General features: G+C 39.6%; 1 protein-coding gene across 2 annotated transcripts in view; it reads left to right on the top strand.

Annotated features, from left to right (window-relative positions):
• Positions 1 to 20,639, top strand: part of NEGR1 (neuronal growth regulator 1) — a 692,522-nt gene that overhangs the window by 481,684 nt on the left and 190,199 nt on the right. The gene's annotated exons all lie outside the window — the stretch shown is intronic.

Here is a 20,639-nt window from a genome sequence, read left to right as displayed (position 1 = left end):
TTTTTCAAACTGGAGATTGAACTATGCAATTCTCATTATTACTTATGGGACTAGAGTTGCTGTATTTGAAGGCCGTGTTCTTTTCTCAGAGTTCCTTTGCCACAGTGTTTTGTGACAAGTAACGGAAGCCAAGAGGAGTGTGTGCTCCCTTCGGCCTCCCACAGTGTAGATGCTGTAGCAGCTCGGCTTAAGGTAAGCTGTAAAATGAATCCAGCTATGCATTTTGCATAGCTGGATGGCATACCATAAACCAACTTGCTTGATCTAGAGTTTAAATCAACATTGCTCAGGGATGTGATTTAGCCACCCCCTTAAGCAACATAAATTGTGCTGGTTTAAATGCCAGTGTGGACAGCATAATTTCGGAGAAGGAGCTTTTCCTGCTGACACAGCCACTGCTCCTTGTGGGGGCTGAAGTAATTAAAGCCACAGGAGAGCTCTCTCCCTAAGGCTTAAAGCAGTTACCCTACTCTTTTGATTTGAAATATTGCAATAATTATGTGCTAGTAAAACTACATAACTTTAGGGGGTGGAAATGAGAACTCCTTCAGATGAAACTACAAGGGAAATATTAGGTAGGCTAAATACAATTACTCAGATTGTAATTTGGCCAGATCACCAGGATTAACACTGCTCTTCTTCTGAAAATTGCTTTGGGACTTTAAATAATTGCAACTTGCAAGGACTTTGGTTTTGTGTCTCCTTCAAAAGTTAGTGTCTCTAACAGCACAGTGCCCTTAGCACCATGCTATGAAATTAGTTCTATAATGATTCAGGGAGAGAAATATGGCTAGCAGAATTGCTTACACTACTAAATGTATTACTAGGGTTTTCCTTGGAGATATCCTATTTGAACACTGACCAGGCCTGACCTTGTTTACTTTATGAAATGGTATGACTGTAGGCCATTATGTACTGGGATATAGTAGATCAATGCAGTTGCCTTTTACCCATAGAGGCTTACTTGATTGTTTTATTCTTATCATTAGAGGTAGGATTCTTCCTAGCTTAATCACAGAGAGCAGTACTTGCAATGAGTTCAGAGAGGAAGGAAGGCAGAATCAGTGTATTAGCAGGGTTTTTTACATGTCCCTAAATCACCAGAGGGTTTGACACAATTCACCATAATTGGCAATCTCTCTGCTTCAGAGAGATCTGAGGTTGAAATACATAGAAACATTGCAGATCAGGTTTAAACTACATTAGAAAAACTATAATATGCAGGACTTTTTCAGGAAACTAACACTGATTCTGTCACACAATAGTTAGAGTTTCCTGTGTCCCTTGTTTCTATGAACTTTTTGCTGAATACACCCCAACATTGGGATAATAAAAATTGTTTTAGAAATCTAATATTAGTGTTATTTTTTAATGATAACCATAATAGTTTTATACAACAAGCAAGTCTACAGCATTATTATCTTCAATGTTTTGTTTTAATATAGTGTCTTGCAATACAACTGCAAATCTTTACAAAATTGGTCCTACATCATGACAATCATTTAATTGGCTTCATATGAATAGAGATTTGTAGAATGACTTTTCTGGAGTGACTTTCATGCAGCCTGTGTCTCAAAATGTTTTACAAAGTCAAATAATATAGCTAGGGCCCAAATGGCCAAATGTAACCCACACACCTACTGGGTGTTGTCTACTGTTCCATGTAGTAGCACTTAGACTACTTATGGAAAGGAAGAATGAGTTCGCTCTATTGCCTTTGCTGAGAGCCAGTTGGCTTTTAGCTCAAGCTGTGGAGGCTCATGCTCTAAGATCTAGCGGTCCCGGTTTGGTTCTTCCTGTCAACATTATACAAACATTTATGTATTTGAGTAACTTGAAATAATGGCATTCCTCTCAAAAATACAATTGTCTGTGTGCATGAGTATTTTCAGGATTAGTCTCTTTGAGTGGTTGGTTCTAAAAGAGAGGAAAATTGATGGATCTATGTAGCATTTAAATATTACAGTGATAAGTCCTCTGTAAATGTTGTAGATAGACAAAGAAAAAGGTATACATTTTTTCATATAGTATTTGGGAGACGATGGAGATCTGATGAATAAGAGATACAGAAGAGGCTGCTCCAGACAGTGATAGCTGCAGAGAAGTAGTAGTAGATAAACTAGTAGTAGAGTAATTGGGTAAAGGGAAAGCGAAGACACTTGTATAAGTTGAGCAAAGGAATCATTTGTGCATACACATACACACCCCGATACTGAGGAAGACCCAGAAAAAAGAATAACAGTCTTCATAAAGAAGGTTGGGACGAGTCACAAGAATATTTTCTCAAATCAAAGAGGAAATTTTGCAATCAGATGCTGGAATGAATGGCGAGTCACTGAAGTGATGGACAAAGGAGAAAAGTGCTGTCAGAGAATATATATATGTGTGTGTGTGTGTGTGTGTGTGTGTGTGTACCTTTAGAATACATATAACCCTATGCCTCAAACTGGCATGGCGGGGAAAAAGAGCATCAAGTATATGTGAGATATAAGATATGGTCCAGAAAACAAAGGGATAGGAAGGAATAGCAGGCTGTGTTCCCCTATGTGCACATAGCAATTCAGGATGTTATTTCACAGGGGAAATTAGCTCCAAGGTGTGTACTCAGAGGTTCACTGCTCCACTTCCTATGTACCCAAAGGGAGTTATTCTGCTTGATAAGAGGCATTTCCAGCCCCAAGTCCTCTTGTGTCTAAGCAGCAGTTACTAGTAGTCACAGTCACATTCACACTGGTTAACAGTACCTAGCAGCACATTGTAGATGTGCCCTCACAACCATCCCAGCCTGCAGCTTCAGGATGGCATTTTGCCAGATAAACTTTGGTGCCTCTCAACTCTCCTCTTCCTTCTACCTCCTTTTCAAGAGTTTCTCAGATAAAGGCAGAATTTTGCACTAGAAGGAAGGAGGCAGCTGAGATGTGAAAGAGGGGATTGGTGAATCTGAAAGAGTTGTTTTTAACTAGGTGTTCTACAATAAATATGTTAATCACTGTAAACTGTTCTTCTGTCACCGAGTTAAGTGATACAAATGCCTCCAGTTTGCCTTTTCCCCTTAGTGGGGGTTATAGCCTTGTTAAGTACATCTGAGACCCCTAATAGCTTCTCCAGTCTAATTCTTAGTCATATATATACTTCAGTTAATAATGAATATTACTTCAGACCTTAGCAACTTTACCCCATCTCTATATTGCTAAAGTATATATACATGTAATTTTATCTAGAGCTGCAAACTAATTATGTCTAGGATTAAGTGCTGGCCATTTTTATTTCTGTGTGAACGTTTTTTGGTAGAGAAAAATGAAATAAAACATCTGGAACAATCAAGTATCTGTCTTTATTTTCCTCGGAAAGCAGCCAAATTGATTTCCTTCCTGTTTCAAGTAATTTAGAAGAAAATTAGCTTTAGTGCGGAGAAACTGCAGTATGTGCCAAACCAGTGGGAATATTTACATAACCAGGAGCAAAGATTTTAGGGCTATATCCTGACCTGTGTGCTCAGCTTTATACAAGTGGTTTCTGTAGAAATCTGTTAGTTTGATTAAGCCCAGCTGTGGAGAACTGCTAGCATCATTCCTCAACTGTTGCAACCTTCACACTGCACAGCAGTTTTATGCACAGCTCCTGTGTGCCTTTCTACAGAGGACTTTGACTTGTGTGTCTACTAGATATACCCCTGCCATGCCTCCAAACAGCCTTTTACTTCAACAAAGTGCATATCACATCACCAAAGGTACATATAGTGAAGGTAAATCGTGAACACAGAACATAGGACTTGAAAAAGAGATAGTAAATTCACTTGTAGCCCCCTCCCTCGTCTAGAGTTTTTGTTTTGAGGGCATGATGCTAGTTTGAGAAGGGATGTTTAATTTTGCTAATGAGGCTTTCTCAGTTCTTTACATGTTTTCAAGGACGTTTGTGTATGTGTTGATTTATCTTGCTGAAGATCCTGCAGTACAAAGACATGATGCTATTACAGAATTTCAGCTTCAGCAGCTGACCTGTCAATTCTTGTCCCTCTTCCTTTGAGAGTATTTCCTTATGTAAGTGTGGTCTTACTGGGCTCTTCCCTGACAGCTAATAATGAACTGGGGGGAAAGACTTGAGGAACAGACTGAATTCAGATGGGACCACCTAGTGTGCCTAAGTGTTCAGCAGACAGAATTGCATTGCCAGGAGGATCAATTTTGCCTGATTTTGTCTTACAATTCACTTTAGTGTTGAATGTGGGGAATAATTAAATGTTGTTATCCTTATTGTGTGTGTAAAGTACAACAGAAATGTGCTTAGCTTGCCCTGATTGAGGAGGTGACCTAAACTGAACCTCATTTGTCAAGCAGGGAGAGAGGAGGCCAAATCAGAGTGCAATGATAGGGCATGGCGATGTTTTGGACTCTGCCTAAAGAATCCTAGATAGTATTTGATCCTCCCCTTTCCAGTGTTCAGTGACAGCAGATTGAACTCAATAGAAACATCGGCTGTGTCTACACTGCACCCCTTTTCCGGAAAAGGGATGCAGATTAGACACTTTGGAATAGCAAAATCCGCGGGGGATTTAAATATCCCCCGCGGCATTTGCATTTACATGGCTGCCGCTTTTTTCCGGCTTGGGGATAAGCCGGAGAAAAGCGCCAGTCTAGACGTGATTCTCCGGAAAATAAGCCCTTCCTACTTTCAAGTAGGAATAAAAGATCCTCCGGAAAAGGGCTTATTTTCCGGAGAATCACGTCTAGACTGGCGCTTTTCTCCGGCTTATCCCCAAGCCGGAAAAAAGCGGCAGCCATGTTAATGCAAATGCCGCGGGGGATATTTAAATCCCCCGCGGATTTTGCTATTCCAAAGTGTCTAATCTGCATCCCTTTTCCGGAAAGGGGTGCCGATGTAGACACAGCTTTCTTGTTTCTGTTCGGTGTTAGTAGAGCTGAAATTAAGGAGGAACAGGTGTAGGGGTAAATCCTTAGACCTGATATTGGGGGGGTCAGTGTTTCAGTGAAAGAAAATGAAGGGCCTCAGCAGAGAGAGTCTAATCACTAAGAGCTGCGCTAAATGTTGGAACCTCAGAATGCCCGGCTGCAGAGGTGGCAGCAGCAGTAAGGACAGAGGCAGAGCTGAGTGGTGTCAATGAACAGCCCGTGGCAGCAGCAATGGCAAGTGTGTCCAACTTACAGCAGCAAATGGCAGCAGAGAGAACAGCAGCAGAGGCATTGCTCATTATGTTCCCTGCCCCCATTTTGGCACCAAATGAACCCATGTGAACACACCAGTGAACTCTGGGTCTTTGCTGACCAAGGACAACCAATTGTGAGTGGGGTGCCGCAGAGGAAAAGAATAGTCTAATTTTAAAAGAACATTTGTTAGTCAGAAACTGAGGCAAAGGACACTGCTCAGTATATTCTGGAGTGTTTGCTGAGAGTTACATGCTTTTGAATGGCAATAGCTTTCCAACATCAGTGGTTTGTTCAAGTTATGCTTGTGAGGGGCACTCACCCAGGTCCCTGGAGTGCCCCAAAATGTAACCCTTTAACCTAATGGAAACAGTAACAAGTGCTGGGTTTAATATCTAGGGATTTCTTTAGCCCCCCACAGTGATCTGAGATAACTAATCACCAGCCTTAGGCACACATAAGAGGCACACTTCCCCACTCACAAGAACTGAGTCTATGTATAACAAAAGAAAACGTGAATGAAAGGGAACCTTCAGACCCTGCTTACACTTCAATTTTCTATAGGCTTCTTTGGGTCTGCATAGGGTCCATGCTGAGTATTTTATGCCTTCAATAACAATTTTTTTTCAAGCAAAAAACCTAAGATTCAGGTACAAGATGAAACAGCTTGTGCATATGAACAATTTGTAAATGTCAGCTAATTGTTCTACAGTATTGTCTGTCTCAGTATGTAACTTGTTCATGAGCCCGTTGAACTAATCACAGAAATACTCCCAACATCTGTCCCACACCACGGACACTTATTCAGTCTGACTGTGTAGAAGAATGACTTATTACATTCAGGGGCAATTCAAGATAAAACTCACTTACATTAGAAAAGCATAAGCACCCTGTAGTGATCAAACTACTGTGTATATTTCATTGACATTGAATTTTAAATGTAAACTTACAGTTGGGTAGAGAGTACTGAAATACTAAGCTCTTAATTCTCAATTGTGCTAGTCCTGTGGCTGCCTGGGGACCATGCTAGCTATAGCACAAGGGATTGTTCCAGCAGCCAAAAGTCATCAGTACAAAATCCTCTAAGTCCATTCTTTTACGTTTCCATTTTGTCTTCTCTCAGCTCTTATGTCTGCTCTTGAATTCCCATATACAGAAGGAGGAGATCTATGTAAGCTTTATACCACTAGGGGTGTGTCTAGACTACATGCCTCCTTCGACGGAGGCATGTAGATTAGCCAGATCGGAAGAGGGAAATGAAGCCGCGATTAAAATAATCGCGGCTTCATTTAAATTTAAATGGCTGCCCCGATCTGCCGATCAGCTGTTTGTCGGCAGATCGGGGGAGTCTGGACGCGATGCGCCGACAAAGAAGCCTTTCTTCATCGGCACAGGTAAACCTGGTTTCACGAGGCTTACCTGTGCCGATGAAGAAAGGCTTCTTTGTTGGCGCATCGCGTCCAGACTCCCCCGATCTGCCGACAAACAGCTGATCGGCAGATCGGGGCAGCCATTTAAATTTAAATGAAGCCGCGATTATTTTAATCGCGGCTTCATTTCCCTCTTCCGATCTGGCTAATCTACATGCCTCCGTCGAAGGAGGCATGTAGTCTAGACACACCCTAGGGGATTCCACTACAGAAAGCAAACTCCAGCTGCTCCTTTAGGAGAGCTTTATGTTGCCTTTGTGCCGAGACTTAACCAGAGTAAAAATGAGTTTGCAGTTGTGAGGTGCCTTCCATCAGGCTCTCATTGACTATATAGGCCTAATCCAACTACTGTTCATTACATGATCTTGGTAACTAATTGACCATTCATTATCAGTGGGAAATAGGTCAATGGAGGGATGATAGGAATTACTATAGAGAACTTTCTGGGTGTCTGGCTGGTCAGTCTTCCCCACATGCTCAGGGTTTAGCTAATCACCATATTTGGGGTCGGGAAAGAATTTTCCTCCAGGGTAGATTGGCAGAGGCCCTGGAGGTTTTTCGCCTTCCTCTGTAGCATGGGGTACAGATCACAGCTGGAGGATTCTCTGCATCTTGGGATCTTCAAAGGATTTGAAGGCTTCAATATCTGAGATATAGGTGAGAGGATTATTCTAGGAGGGGTGGGTGAGATTCTGTGGCCTGCACTGTGCAGGGGGCCAGACTAGATGATCATAATGGTCCCTTCTGACCTTGAAGTCTATGAGTCCCATGTAGTGAGGAAAGCACACACTTTAATACTTTCCCCTGAACTACTAGATAAAGGGAGATACTGTGACAATCATTGCATGGGTTGTCAGTGGGATTTGAACCCAGCATGTACATCTGCAAAGCACAGATCTTTGAGCTACTTCAGCAAAGCAATAACAGATTGTGAACTAACTCTCTGCTAATTAGGAACACAACACTGTGAAAGTGTTACATACTCCACTTAGGTGGGGAAACTTGTCTTGGGGTCTATAGGACTTAAAGCCCCCTGCTTGGACAGCATATTACAATACCCCCTTATGGATTTCACCTTACATAATTTACAATCTGAAAGCATAAGCCTTTAGCACTGAATGTAGAAGAGTAACTCCACTAGCTAATAGTAATAACCCTCTGTGGCCCAGGAACACTAAACAAACATGTTACAAAAGCATGCTTAAAACACCAGCAGCTAGGAGAACCACCCTTTCCCCTCTCCTGAAGAGAGGCCTTCTCACCAACTATCTCAGTAGCCACGAGGGGTTTGTGCACCCTACCTGCTAGCAGTCATGGGAGGAAGCAACTGAAGAGCCATTTAACCACTGAGTGCTAGATTACATTACATGTCTGTAATTGTACCGTGTAGGTCAGTGGATGTGTGGTTCCAGCCAGAGGGCAGAGTAGTCTGCATGTGACCTTTCATAGCCCATTTCTCAACAAGAAATGTGTGATTAGCTAGGAAGTAGTGCAGCGTTTTGAGCTGTGTTTTTATGTTCTCAGAGCATTGCTGAATAGCCACTCACAACCGCATCCTGACATGATTTGTAATGTAATTCCACTGGTGCTGTTCCAGCCTGGTCATACTGTCACCACTGCACCTCATGCTAGCTGACAGTATCCATTCTGCCTGCAGTTTCAGATAGTGAACTGAACCATGTGTGATTACAGAGGCATCACAATTGTGCAGGACACTTATTTGCCTATATTTGCATACTGGCATCTTAGAGACGCCTACAGCTGGAAGCAGAATATCACAATTTCTTTAAGTGTGCAGTGCTTGCCCAGGGAAGTTTGCTACACCTGGCTGCATGGATTACTTCTCTAGGCACTAGTATCTAGCTGCATAGCCTATTTTATACATTAGCCCTGAATGGAGTTTCAGTTGCATAGTCAACATAGTGAAATATCAGCTCTTCGTTTCCATAATCAGTTTATGGCTTTCTGCACTTCTGTTTAATGACATAATGTTTCTTCAGCTCTTAGAAATTGAGCACTAATATGATTAAGAACAATTTCTTATTTTGATATAAAAATAATTATCTTAACTTAGCTTGTAAATGAAATCTATAAGGTCTTTAATAAGAATCATGGAAATTAAAGCTGGAAAAGGCTTCTGATCACCTTGCCCACCCCTGGCCAATTTAGGATTGTTCTTAATAGAATGTTCTTCAGTCTCCTTTTTATTCAAATATATATTGAATAAAATATTCACTTTAATTAGAAAAGTGAACAAATGAAGATAAAAGCCTGACTTCCTTTTCTGTGTGTCCTTTCTATTATTGATAAATTCTCATATACAGTATGGCACAGGATCCTCATACAGTACTGACTCTTACCTCCCCATGTGGTGCCACTTGTGCCCCCAAGTTCTGTCTGATAGTAGAGAATAAACTTTATTGCCTCTTCCACTAGATGAAAAGAATTTTTTCAGTAAACTACTGAATTAACAAGAGGAGAGACACCAACTGGCAAAAAGATCATAGTCACTTGGGTCTTTGATGTTGAAATTATATTATCATTTACCACTCTGGTGCCTTTGGACATACTAAATTATATTCTGATGTCATTTACACTGTTGTAATTTGGGAGTAACTCCATTGGCTTTAGTGGAATTACTCCAGATTTGCAGAAGCATAACAGTATACAATCTGTCCCAGCAGTCTTAATTCTACAGTTGTGATTAAGGTAGATATAAATGCAGATAGGTGAGTAAGGTTATGTGTACAAACTTTGATTTTGCGGTAAGGAAAATGCAACCAACAGCACCTCTAGCAAGGCATGTGATGAACTCCTTATCATGCAAATCAATGATTATCTGATTAAAGAGTAACTCAGGGTGGCTTAGTGTCACTTTAAAAACCAGATGAGCATTAAGCAGCATGGCAGAGGGGCAAAGGCGGGATGGACTAGATGGAAATATTTGGGGGTAGGAGCTTGCATACTGCAGTTATCAGCAAAGGAAGGGGTTGTGTTTGGGAAAAATCCACAGTTTTCCTAATCTACTTTTGCTATTGAAGGTTGTCTGGTTCTATTAACCCTATTAATACAATTCCTCCTTTGCTCGCTAGTACTTCCACATTTATTCTACTCATCTGCTCTCCCTAATAACTGCAGTGGCTATGTTCCTGTTCGTACTATATCCTTCCAATTTTCTACTTAATTTTAGTGGATTTTTAATTTGGCTGCATTAATTTACCATCTGATTCAGCTCCTCAGCAGATCTTTTCTGTCTCTGTTTGATTTTGCATTTTCCCTTCTAAACTCTTCTGATCTGCTGAAGTACATTGGATTTATTTAGGATTCAAGTGGTTTTTATTTCATCTCTGTAGTGTCCTTACATCCCTCTAGCATCACAGCATTAATGTTTTCTCCAAAACATAACATATATAGACCATTGCCCATATATTTTATCATGAATCTCATGATCAATTTAATGTAAAAACATAGGCAAAAGAAATAGTTTAATATTTTCCTATTGATTAAAAGTTTACACCGTTTACTGCAAATCTGGTAGTTGCTGAATAAATCAGGCTTTTTGCTATGCCCTGTAAAATATGGAACCCACGGTGAACACGTAGCTATGCTGCATAGGAAACTGGCACATTTTTGAATATGGAGATTCAGTGCATATAGTAGCTGCTCAGTTTTCAAATATGTAGAAGAAAATTATGAGGTTTAAATTAGTTTTTGAATTTGAAGTTTCCTGGCAGGGTTTCATCCAACCAGACATAAAAAGCTGTTTGCTGTCTTCCATTGTACCATAAATATTATAAGTTTAACATTTTTTTCTTTGAATAAATTATTTTTCTTCTTAATTTGTGTGACTCTTATGTGCTTTTTAGAAATGATTGTCACAGACTTCATGACTTTTTTGTTTGTGCTCAAAGACAAAAAAATTTGAAAGAGATCTTAGCATTAAGTAGTATAGTAATGGTAGTTTCCAAGCAAGGGATGCATATCCAAATTGAGCTAAATAGATAAGATATAATCCAATTTTACTTTACCAGTAAATCTTATTAGCATTTTCCATTACATTTTATAAGTCAAATACTGATTTACAGATGATAATTTTAAGCTTCCTTTGGAGCAACTAGAATCTTGGATTAAAAAGATTTTAATGTGTATTTTAAAAGCTGGTGTGTAGTTATGCATACATTACTGCAGCTTCACTAATGCTTTGTCTGTTTTATAAATAAAATACTTGAAAAAAAGTAGAGGCAGTTTCTAAATGCTGGAATCCCAAGAAGCACTGAGGTCATGCTGAGAAGATAAAGAATTAGACACATGCACCATGAAGTAAGCTTTATTTTAATTTATGTAAAATTGTCAATTCCCTAAATTAATGAATAGCAAATATGAACTTTTAAATGGACTTGCATTGCAGAATTTCTGTTTTTAGCTGCCTTCTATAAATTATACTACAGGTCTGCTCTGCTGTAGCTATAAAATCAACAGTTTGCTTTAAGCTAGACGATGTGGATTTCACCATGTAAGAGTCCACACTGAACTGAAAATAAAGTATAATAAAGTATAATAAAGTATAATATTGTTAATTTAAGTTTAGTTCTTATTAGTCTTGAGCTATAGACTAAGGGCCAGATTCATTGGTGCTGGGACAAGAATTGTAAATTTCACTTCCCTGCACTAATTTACCCTCCTGATTCCAGAAGGTATTTAACGCAAGGGAGGGTAACTGATGGAACTGTTACCTGTCTCTCCCCCCTGGTTTTCACCCACAGGGTGCAGGGGGATAGATTCCTTTAGCTTCTAGCCAGTGCTCCAAAGAAGTTCTGCTGGAACTGGTTGCCAAAGGGAACACTGAATTAACACATCTTCAGACAAATGTCCTCTTTCCAGCCATCAACTGTCTTCCAACTTTATGGCTCCACTGACTTTATACTTACCCATTCCTAAGAAAAAGGATCTTGCAATTACTTTTCAGTACAGCAACCTCATTTCTGATGGGCTTTCCAAAGTCAGGAAAGACAGCATAAGCTAGGTAAATTGGTGCTGTTTGTTAGTTGCATAAGTTATGTGGTATTGCTTCTCTTCTCTGATTGCATGATATAGATAACTAACCAGATCAGAAGGGATGACTCTGAGAGGAGAGAACAGCAATACAGAATTAAATGCAATGAGGTAAGGAAAGCGACCAGAATGGATAAGGCAAAATGATTAGAGGAGCAGTGTGATGATATAGAGAGGTATTACGGTGAGTGTAAGATCAGGGAGGTGTATAAGATTTTTAGGAATATTAATAGGAAGTGACAGCTGAAGCAGATGGTGATCAAGATGAGAATGATAAGGTGCTCATGAACAAGGAGAAGGTTGTGCAGCGATGGACGAGATATTGTCCAATCTGTACAAAGCACAGTTGGACCCGAGTATCTCAGAGAGACTGATTGAAGAATTGAAAGAGCTATCACTGCTGAGCATTGAGAGCGAGATTGATATTTTGAAGGAGGAAGTAGAAAGAGCAGTAAAATGACTAAAGGACAACAAGAGCCCTGGAAATGATAACATCACTGGAGAGATGATCAAATACAGCGGAGAAAGTAGATTCATAAGAAATACATCAACTATGTAACATAGGTGGAAAGAAGGGAAGGCACCTGAGGAATGGACAAGATCCGTGCTAGTGACAATACACAAGAAGGGACGTGTGTTGGAGTGCAAGAACTACAGAACGATTTCCTTAACAAGTCATCTAGGCAAGGTGCTGATGATGATACTGACGGAGGGATTGAGATCGCAGATAGAAGAACATCTAGCAGATGAACAAATGGAATTCAGGAAAGATAGAAGTATCATACAGCAGATATTGGCACTAAGATTGATAGCGGAGAAAGCTCGGTGAAAGAACAAGAACATCTACAATTGCTTCATTGATTTTCAGAAGGCATTTGACAGTATAGATCAGAAAGTTACTTGGGTGGTGTTGGAGTCATATGGAGTGTATAGTAGACTGATACTGTTGTTGAAGGATATTAACTATAATGAGGAGGCAGCGGTGAGGACGTATGGAGAATTGGAAAATTGGTTTAGAATGAGTAGCAGTATGAGACAAGGAGATCCGATGTCGCTCAGTATCTTTATTACACACCTAGAGAGAGTGTTGGGCAAGATCAAGGAAGAGGTTGAAGGGATATCGGTGCATGAGATGAGAATTAACAACTTGAGGTTTGCGGATGATATAGTTATCATTAAGGAAGATTAAGAGAAGCTAGAGAAAATAGTGCAGGTGCTAAATGATGAAGAGAACCGGTATGGACTGATTATAAATGTCAATAAAATGAAGACAGTAGTATTTGGAGATCAGGCAATAGGAAGGAAGATCAGTATAGATGGGATCAAACTAGAGAACATAGAGAAGTTCACATGTTTGGGGAGCAACATGACATATGATCTATACTGTTAGAAGGAAATAGTGAATAGAACAGCAAAAGCAAGAGCGAGTTTGAAGGCGATAGATAAGATCTAGAAAAGTAAAGCGATTAGCTTAGGAACAAAGCTGAGCATCTTGAAAATGTGTGTATTTAGCAGCATGTTGTACAGATGTGAGACATGGGTGATAATGAAAGATTCGAAGAGAAGGATATTGGCATTCGAGAGGAGTTATTATAGAAAGGTCCTGAGCATAGGGTGGATGCAGAAGATCATCAGTGAGGAATTATATAGGAAGATACAACCGAAAGAGAACCTAATGCAGAAGGGTACACAACGGAAGTTACAGCTATTTGGGCATATCTGCAGTGTGAACTATGAGCGAAAAGTTAAGACCTTGGTATTCAGCATAATGGATGATCCGAATAGGAGAAGCAGACCCCACAGAGAATGGGTAGATGATATAGTAGATTGGTGTGGAGCTAGTCTACAGAAACTAAGCTACCCCACACTGGACAGGGAAAGATGAAAGGAAATAGTAAGGGAGGCATCAGACACCAATGGACATTGAGCCCATGGTTGATGACGATGATGATGATGAGCAGCTGGAATTTTCATTTAAGTCATTCAGAATTTACTCTTGGCAAATATTAGAATATTTAAACTTATGATAAACTCTTTATGACAAGTAGGAGATTTGCTAAGCATTCCTAGAAAACAAACACAGAGATTTGAACAAAATTCATTTAAAGATTTGATCAACAAAATTACGTAAATAATAATATTCAATCAGCTCTAGTAGTGACTGCTTTAGTTGATTTCTACATGTAAAATTTCCAATTTGATGTATTGTTTATGAACATTTTGTACTATTTTTAAGTCAAATTGCAAGGAATAGACAATATTGTAGCCAGGGGGTAGACTTCATCAACTTATTGGATATTCCATCACTACTGTGATTCTTACCACAGTAAAATACAGTGCAATATTTTTCTTCCCTAATGCTAAGAAGTTAAGTAATGAAAACAAAGCTATTTAGACAATGTCATTTAATTTTTTGGTTCACTAAGGACTTGATTTTAATGCCACTTTTTTATGTAAATGAGAGGTTTGCATTGTTTTTGTAAGAACAAGCTGGGATCCTTAATCTTTTGTGTGAATTTTATTTTAAATATTTGTTTTTCTTAAATAGTTTAGGTTTTTGCAGAACAGCTTAACTCATTAGCATGTCTCAGAAGTCTGCCTCACTGTTGCTATGGCAGTTTGCATAATATTATCCATAATGCACTGAATTTACTTTGAAATCAAACATACTGTACAAGTCACTGTAACCTAATTATATCTGTAACCTTAAAACCACTGAGGAAGAAATTATACTGTAGTGTTGGTTGTGCCTCTTACTGTCTAGACATTTCTCATTGTCGGACCTTCCTTACTCTATTAAAAGTATCTTGCTTTAGAACTATTGTTCATATTTAGGCTTAGCAAAATTCAATTTTTATCCTTTTAAAATTTTTCCTCTTAAAATCAATGTTTATTTCAAAACTATTTTATCAATTTAAATGTTCATAGTTGTGCAAAATTATGGGATGAAGGGGCAGGTAATAGGGGGAATACACTCTTTAATATACACAAATGCTAAGGTTCAAAAACCTTAAAGCATTTTTCTTACTTTGCCTATTTGTAAATTTCTGTTGTCATGGATGGAAATATTTTTTGTTTGTGTGAATGTGAACAGTGAAGTCAATACTTATTAATACTTACCAATAAAAATCCAGTCTTTGCAAATCTATTCTGCCATTGAGACAATCATTATTCAACTTAGCGATATTTCTCTTTCCAGTCTATCACCAATTATTCTCACCAGACTGAGATGTTTTTTCAAGTCTCAACACCAGCTGAAGGCTAGCTTTACTACTGGGTCTCCTCTTCTATCTCTTTTATTTTCTGATTTAGAATTCTTGATAGGGATAACTTCAAAAAGAATTCTGTATAGAAAATGTTTTTCTATTGGTGATCTGAATTAATACCCTGGATCCTGAGCATGATTAACAATGACACCTGCCAACAACTTTATAAAAATTGATCTTATATATCAGTCTAATTCTGTATTTTTGTTACTTCGTTGGACTCAAGAATACGGTGGGCAAATGCACATAATCTGCTCAGGTACGCAGAAGGTTGCTCACTAGTATGTTGATGAGTTTCAGAAAAATGAGTTTTAAACTATGATACACTCAGTATACTCCCATAGACATTTTCTAGAACCCTAAAATAGTCTCTAGCACTTACCCTTAGGAGTACCAACTCCTACTACCAAGGCATCTGTAGTGCTAGGAACAGTAAACCTTCTTTCAGATCCTGGGATGCAGTCCAGGTCAGTGTGGGGTTGTATCATCACTGGCTGGCAATAGTGGGTGCCTGAGAATGATTTGCTGTTGTAGCTCCCAATCTGAATCATTCACAAACAGTCAAGTAGCATACAGGTCACAGCCTGTGTGCCTGTGTATTGCTACAGCCCTGGTCTAGAAATTCTGATCCCAACAGCCTGTCAGCAACACACCAGCCTCATGCTGGCTTCCAACAGTCTTGGTTACCTCCTGCAGTGTGACCCCAACATGTTTCCAGAACTGAATTTCCCCCCAAAATTTGTGTTTTGCACTGTCAAGCCTGGCAGTTCAAGTATTAGAGGTCTGTTGTCCCAGTAAGAGATCAATATGCAACTTCAACTGGGGTTACCCAAACAGTTCAGTTTAAAGACAACACAGTAGGCCTGGCCAAAGAGTTTACAGGGCAACCAGGTGGTTCCCAGCCAGGACAATGAGCGAGTGGCTGGGTGGGCAGGTGCCGGGCAGCGCAGGCCCCTGAAGGTGTGGGTCCCAAGACAACCGCCTTGCATGCCTTGCGCTAAGGCCAGGCCTGAAACACAGAATTAGTTTAGGGTAAAAAAAATAAAATAAAACCAGTTTATTTCACTACAAAGAGAGAGATTGTGCATACAGGTATAGGGTATTAAATTCAGAGGTGGTTATAAGAGAAATAAGATACAACCATTTTTAGTAACTGCAAATTACAAAAACTCGCTGTGGTTCAAGGTAAAATTCTTGTCACAGTTTCCCAGAAACACTGATGACCAAATTTTCAGGTTAGGATCTCTCATAACTTCACATGACTGGTTCCTTTGGGTTCTCTTAAGTGAAGAAAAAAAAGTCCTGTGTTATTTTTGCCTCTTCACTTTTATGCTCCTGACAGTTATCCTTAGATAAAGTTTATTTCCTGATGAGAAGTAGACATAGAGTCTCACAATGAAAGAGGTTCTATGTAGCTGTTGACTAAAATGCTGATTAATCCGCTCTGCTCCCTCTTTCCCCTCACGTCTCCGTTGTTGCCAAAGGCTAGCCACTCTATAGGTGAGTGCCCATCAATTTGGACACGTTGCTAGACACATCAGCTTGTCTTTGATAAACCAGTTTACCCTGTTCCCAAATCTGTGTAATGAAGACATTGTCATAATTTCAGCTTATGTTTGTAACTTTTCATAAGCATTTTGTGTATACATTTCACCATGATATTGTTGACTAGTAAGTTGTTAGTTTTAATATACCTTACAAGACATATTTTGTACAGTGGTGAATAGGATGTGAATACAGGGGTATGTTTGTTTACAATCTCAATGAGCTTTCTTCTCTTGACCTTGTCAGAGACTTAACTGTTTTCCATAAATTATTTTGTATGAGTTCAACAAGAGGGATAATCAACTTCTCCACTGGACCCTGGGTGTACTGCCACAAAAACATTTCATTTTTTAACTTCATATCTGTCATAGGCTTTGTCTCAATAACAGTTTTAAAAACTTGCCTAGCAGCCAGTGTAGCATCTTGAAAGTAACTCGCACATCAGGGTAGATGCCTCCATTGGATGACTACCTGTAAAAGATATAGGTCCACTATCTCTTAACCTACTAATCTATCTGTCAACCACAAGGTTATGGGGTTTGGAACAGGTGTTAATAGCATCATTCAGGAAAATCTTATAAATTCACATACAATGTTGCCATGCATATTTTACCTAAAAAATAATGACCAGCAAATAATTAGTTTTCAAATAATACCCTACAACGATGAGCAACCTAAGCTGAGCAGGCTGTGTGAGTGGCCCTTCTTCATCTCAGTGGCCTGCAAGATTGCAGTAACCAAGACAGTGTCCTAGGATAGGATGGTTTTGCTAATTGTGCTTGCACAACTACAATTTGCAGAATGTGCCAACTAAACCATAGCAGTGTTTGAATGCAGAGGAAGCACATGGCTCTCACAGCCAATGTTGTGTGCAGTCAGCTTCACATGCCTTTGTGTCGCTTTTGTAATACTAACAGGACAAAAACTATTCAGATGGAAACCAGTGGATGCGTGGGCAACAACAACAAAATATCTCATGGGACACACACAGAATCCTGATGGGTTGCTTGCAGCTCTTGGGCCATAGGTTGCCCACCACTGCTTTAGAAGGTCTCTCTAGTACAAGAATTGTTACAGTAACATAGGATATGAACAGAGGAATGTATTCTGTCACACTTCCCTCCTTACACAGCTGCAATGAGATTAGCCATGGGCTGGCTTTTGGATCACAGATCAGACTCATACTTCTTACATAGATCTGTGATTGGAGATACAATGTTACTGGACCTACACACAAACCTGTAAGTTCACCAGACCTATGAAAGATGTAGACTTGATTTTTTGTTTAGGGACAGTTTACAAGGGTTTCCACTATTAAGGGATCAAGGAATATTTAAATATCCCATACCCATTGTCCCAAATAAAGATCCTTTGCTTCTCCAATTTTACACTTGTAAATTGTGACAGCACAATTTTAAGTGTTTTTGTGATCAGCTCAAGTGTTACCAAATTCTGTGATGTCATCCACATATGCCCTTGGTTAGTTAACTTGTAATGTCACATATACAAGGACAACATACATTTAGGCTAACATGGACTAGAACACTAAAGCAACTGAGACAGAATTTTGACTTCACATTAAAACTAACAAATACAGATATGACACTTACAAGAATTGTTACTAGCCAAAGCACATATTTTATAAAATTAGTTAAATATTTGTCAGCAAAAATATGTGGGACAGAACCATGACCTCAAAATAGGGGATGTGATTTGTAAGGCTTCCTGCTCTGCTTTAATCCAAAAATTTCCTGAGTTCTTAAAGATGGAGTACTTCAGTTATGCACCCAGTAATCAGAGGAAAAGGTTTCCTTTGAGTTAGATATGGAACCAAGTCCTGATAATTTCACTTGCAAGGGTAGTGTCATTGACAGCACTTCTTGTGGGAGCTGGGTGAAGAGGATTTGTACCATGGTGTTTTCATGTCATGTAGTTATATAGTTGTGTAATATGTTTTCCATCATAGAATAAGTTTAGATTAGAAGATTTCCCTTATCTATGACTTAAGAATTGTATACTATAATCTGAGAACTCAGCAGGGGTTGTAGTGTGTTGATATGAGAAAACTTATTTATTCCCAGAGATGAGAGAGAGAGGCTTCATTTACAGGTACAGTGCTCATCAGTCATGCTCTTCAGATATGTATTTACAATTTGAGAGGACAACTGAAACAATGTGGTACAAGGCTCTGACTGAAGATCAATCTTGGCCCTAACTTTACATTGATTTTCTGTTGTTCTGAATTCCACAAACTTCTGGATTGGATATTTTCAGCTTCTTTCTAAAGAATGTTGCTCATGTTAAGGTACAACAAAGTCAATTAGAAATTGTTTCCTTTATGTAGATGTTATTCAGCCTCCATAACACAGCATCAGTTTATACCAGCTGCAGAGAGCTGGGTACTGTATATAAAAATGTTATTGTATAGTAGTATTCAAGATAATACATGAACAGGGAAAATAATAAAGTTATGTTCTCTTTTAAAATCTCTATCTTGTTTACACTTATGAATCGTATGCCAATGGTACAGTATAACTATAATTGTATGACAGCAGCCTATCAAAGGAGCCATCTTTTGCCTCCTCGGGGATCTTGAATTGATCAGTTGCATAAAACAAGTAGGACAAGGGCACAGTTTTGCTTCTTCACTAGAAGCTGCGAAGCTGCTTGTCCTAACACTACCATTGTTATGGAGATGACATAGTTTTCAGTTCATAGGTCAAGTAACATAAGTTGATCAAAGTGTCAAAATACACTTGGTGCTTTGTCCCCCAGATGAAGACAAGACAGTTTTCAGCAGAAGGTCTGAGTAATCAGATGAATAATAATCGGAATTACAATATATTAAATAAATTATGTAATTACCTTCCCCAAAATTATGATTCAGGCAGACAACATTAATGTGATCTTGACACAGGCAAAGACTTCCTCAAATGGTTATAAAAGTGAGATATGAGTATTAAGTACCTCTAGGCTTCTTCACTTCAGGTCAGTTCCTGGATGGCTGACTCTGAAGATTGCAGTGGGTTTCCTTTTTCTTCTTTGGATTATTTGTAAAAGAACTGCAGGTTGTGGCTGAAGCAAGTAAACTTTTGCTATTAGCATTTGGCAGTCATTTGAAATGTCCAAAGACAGTTGGTTGTTTCATTTCAGAGCATTCAATACCATAATAAGTTTAAAACCAAAAATATTGACACCATATAACATTTTCTTTAAACAAGAAAATCTGCTCCCTCCTCCCCAAAAGGAAACACTTCAGATAAAATCACTTATATGAATGTCAGAAAATTAATATCTCTCTCAGCGGTCACTTGATAATGAGTAGGACATCTTCCTGTCACCCTCCTATTTGTGGATCTGCAGATGGCTGACCAGCCCAGTTCTGTAGCCGCAGGCCTTATCGCAGAAGGGGCAGGTCCTGGTGGCTATAGGAGGGAGGCGGGGCAGTTTTTGCCACTCTTTTTTCCTTCTCCACCTCTCTTCATCTAACTCACTAGGAAATGCACATTGCTTAAGGATTAAATTGATCTTATTTTAGAAATTCAGATAATGAATAGTTGTAACACCCAAGGCAGCCCTTCTGATAATGATGAAAAATAATATGCAGACACTTATTGCAAAGGCATGGACTATCTTCCTGGAATTTTCTTCCCTGTTATCTATGATTCATCAGTTGTAGGCACCTAAGTGAGGGTATGTCTACACTACAAAGTTAGTTCGAACTAACGGACGTTAGTTCGAACTAACTTTAATAGGTGCTACACTAGCGCTCCGCTAGTTCGAATTTGAATCGAACTAGCGGAGCGCTTAGTTCGAACTAGGTAAACCTCATTTTACGAGGACTAACGCCTAGTTCGAACTAGCTAGTTCGAACTAAGGGCTGTGTAGCCCTTTAGTTCGAACTAGTGGGAGGCTAGCCCTCCCCAGGTTTCCCTGGTGGCCACTCTGGCCAACACCAGGGAAACTCTATGCCCCCCTCCCGGCCCCGGACCCCTTAAAGGGGCACGGTCTGGCTACGGTGCCCGTGCCAGGTGGAAGCCTGCCAGCACCCAGCTAGCAGACCCTGCACCTGGCACGGCACAGAGCCACCCACCCGATGCCCCCCAGCCCACCCCCTCTTGCCGGGACCAGGCTGGCGGCTCCCGGGAGCTTGCCCTGGACCGCAAGAGGCGGGCACCTTCCTG

This window comes from Pelodiscus sinensis, chromosome 9 (assembly GCF_052426305.1).
Source record: "Pelodiscus sinensis isolate ZL-2025 chromosome 9, ASM5242630v1, whole genome shotgun sequence".
Classification (NCBI taxonomy): Eukaryota; Metazoa; Chordata; order Testudines; family Trionychidae; genus Pelodiscus; species Pelodiscus sinensis.
Note: the sequence above shows the minus strand (reverse complement) of the source record. Positions and strands in the feature narration are given on the sequence as shown.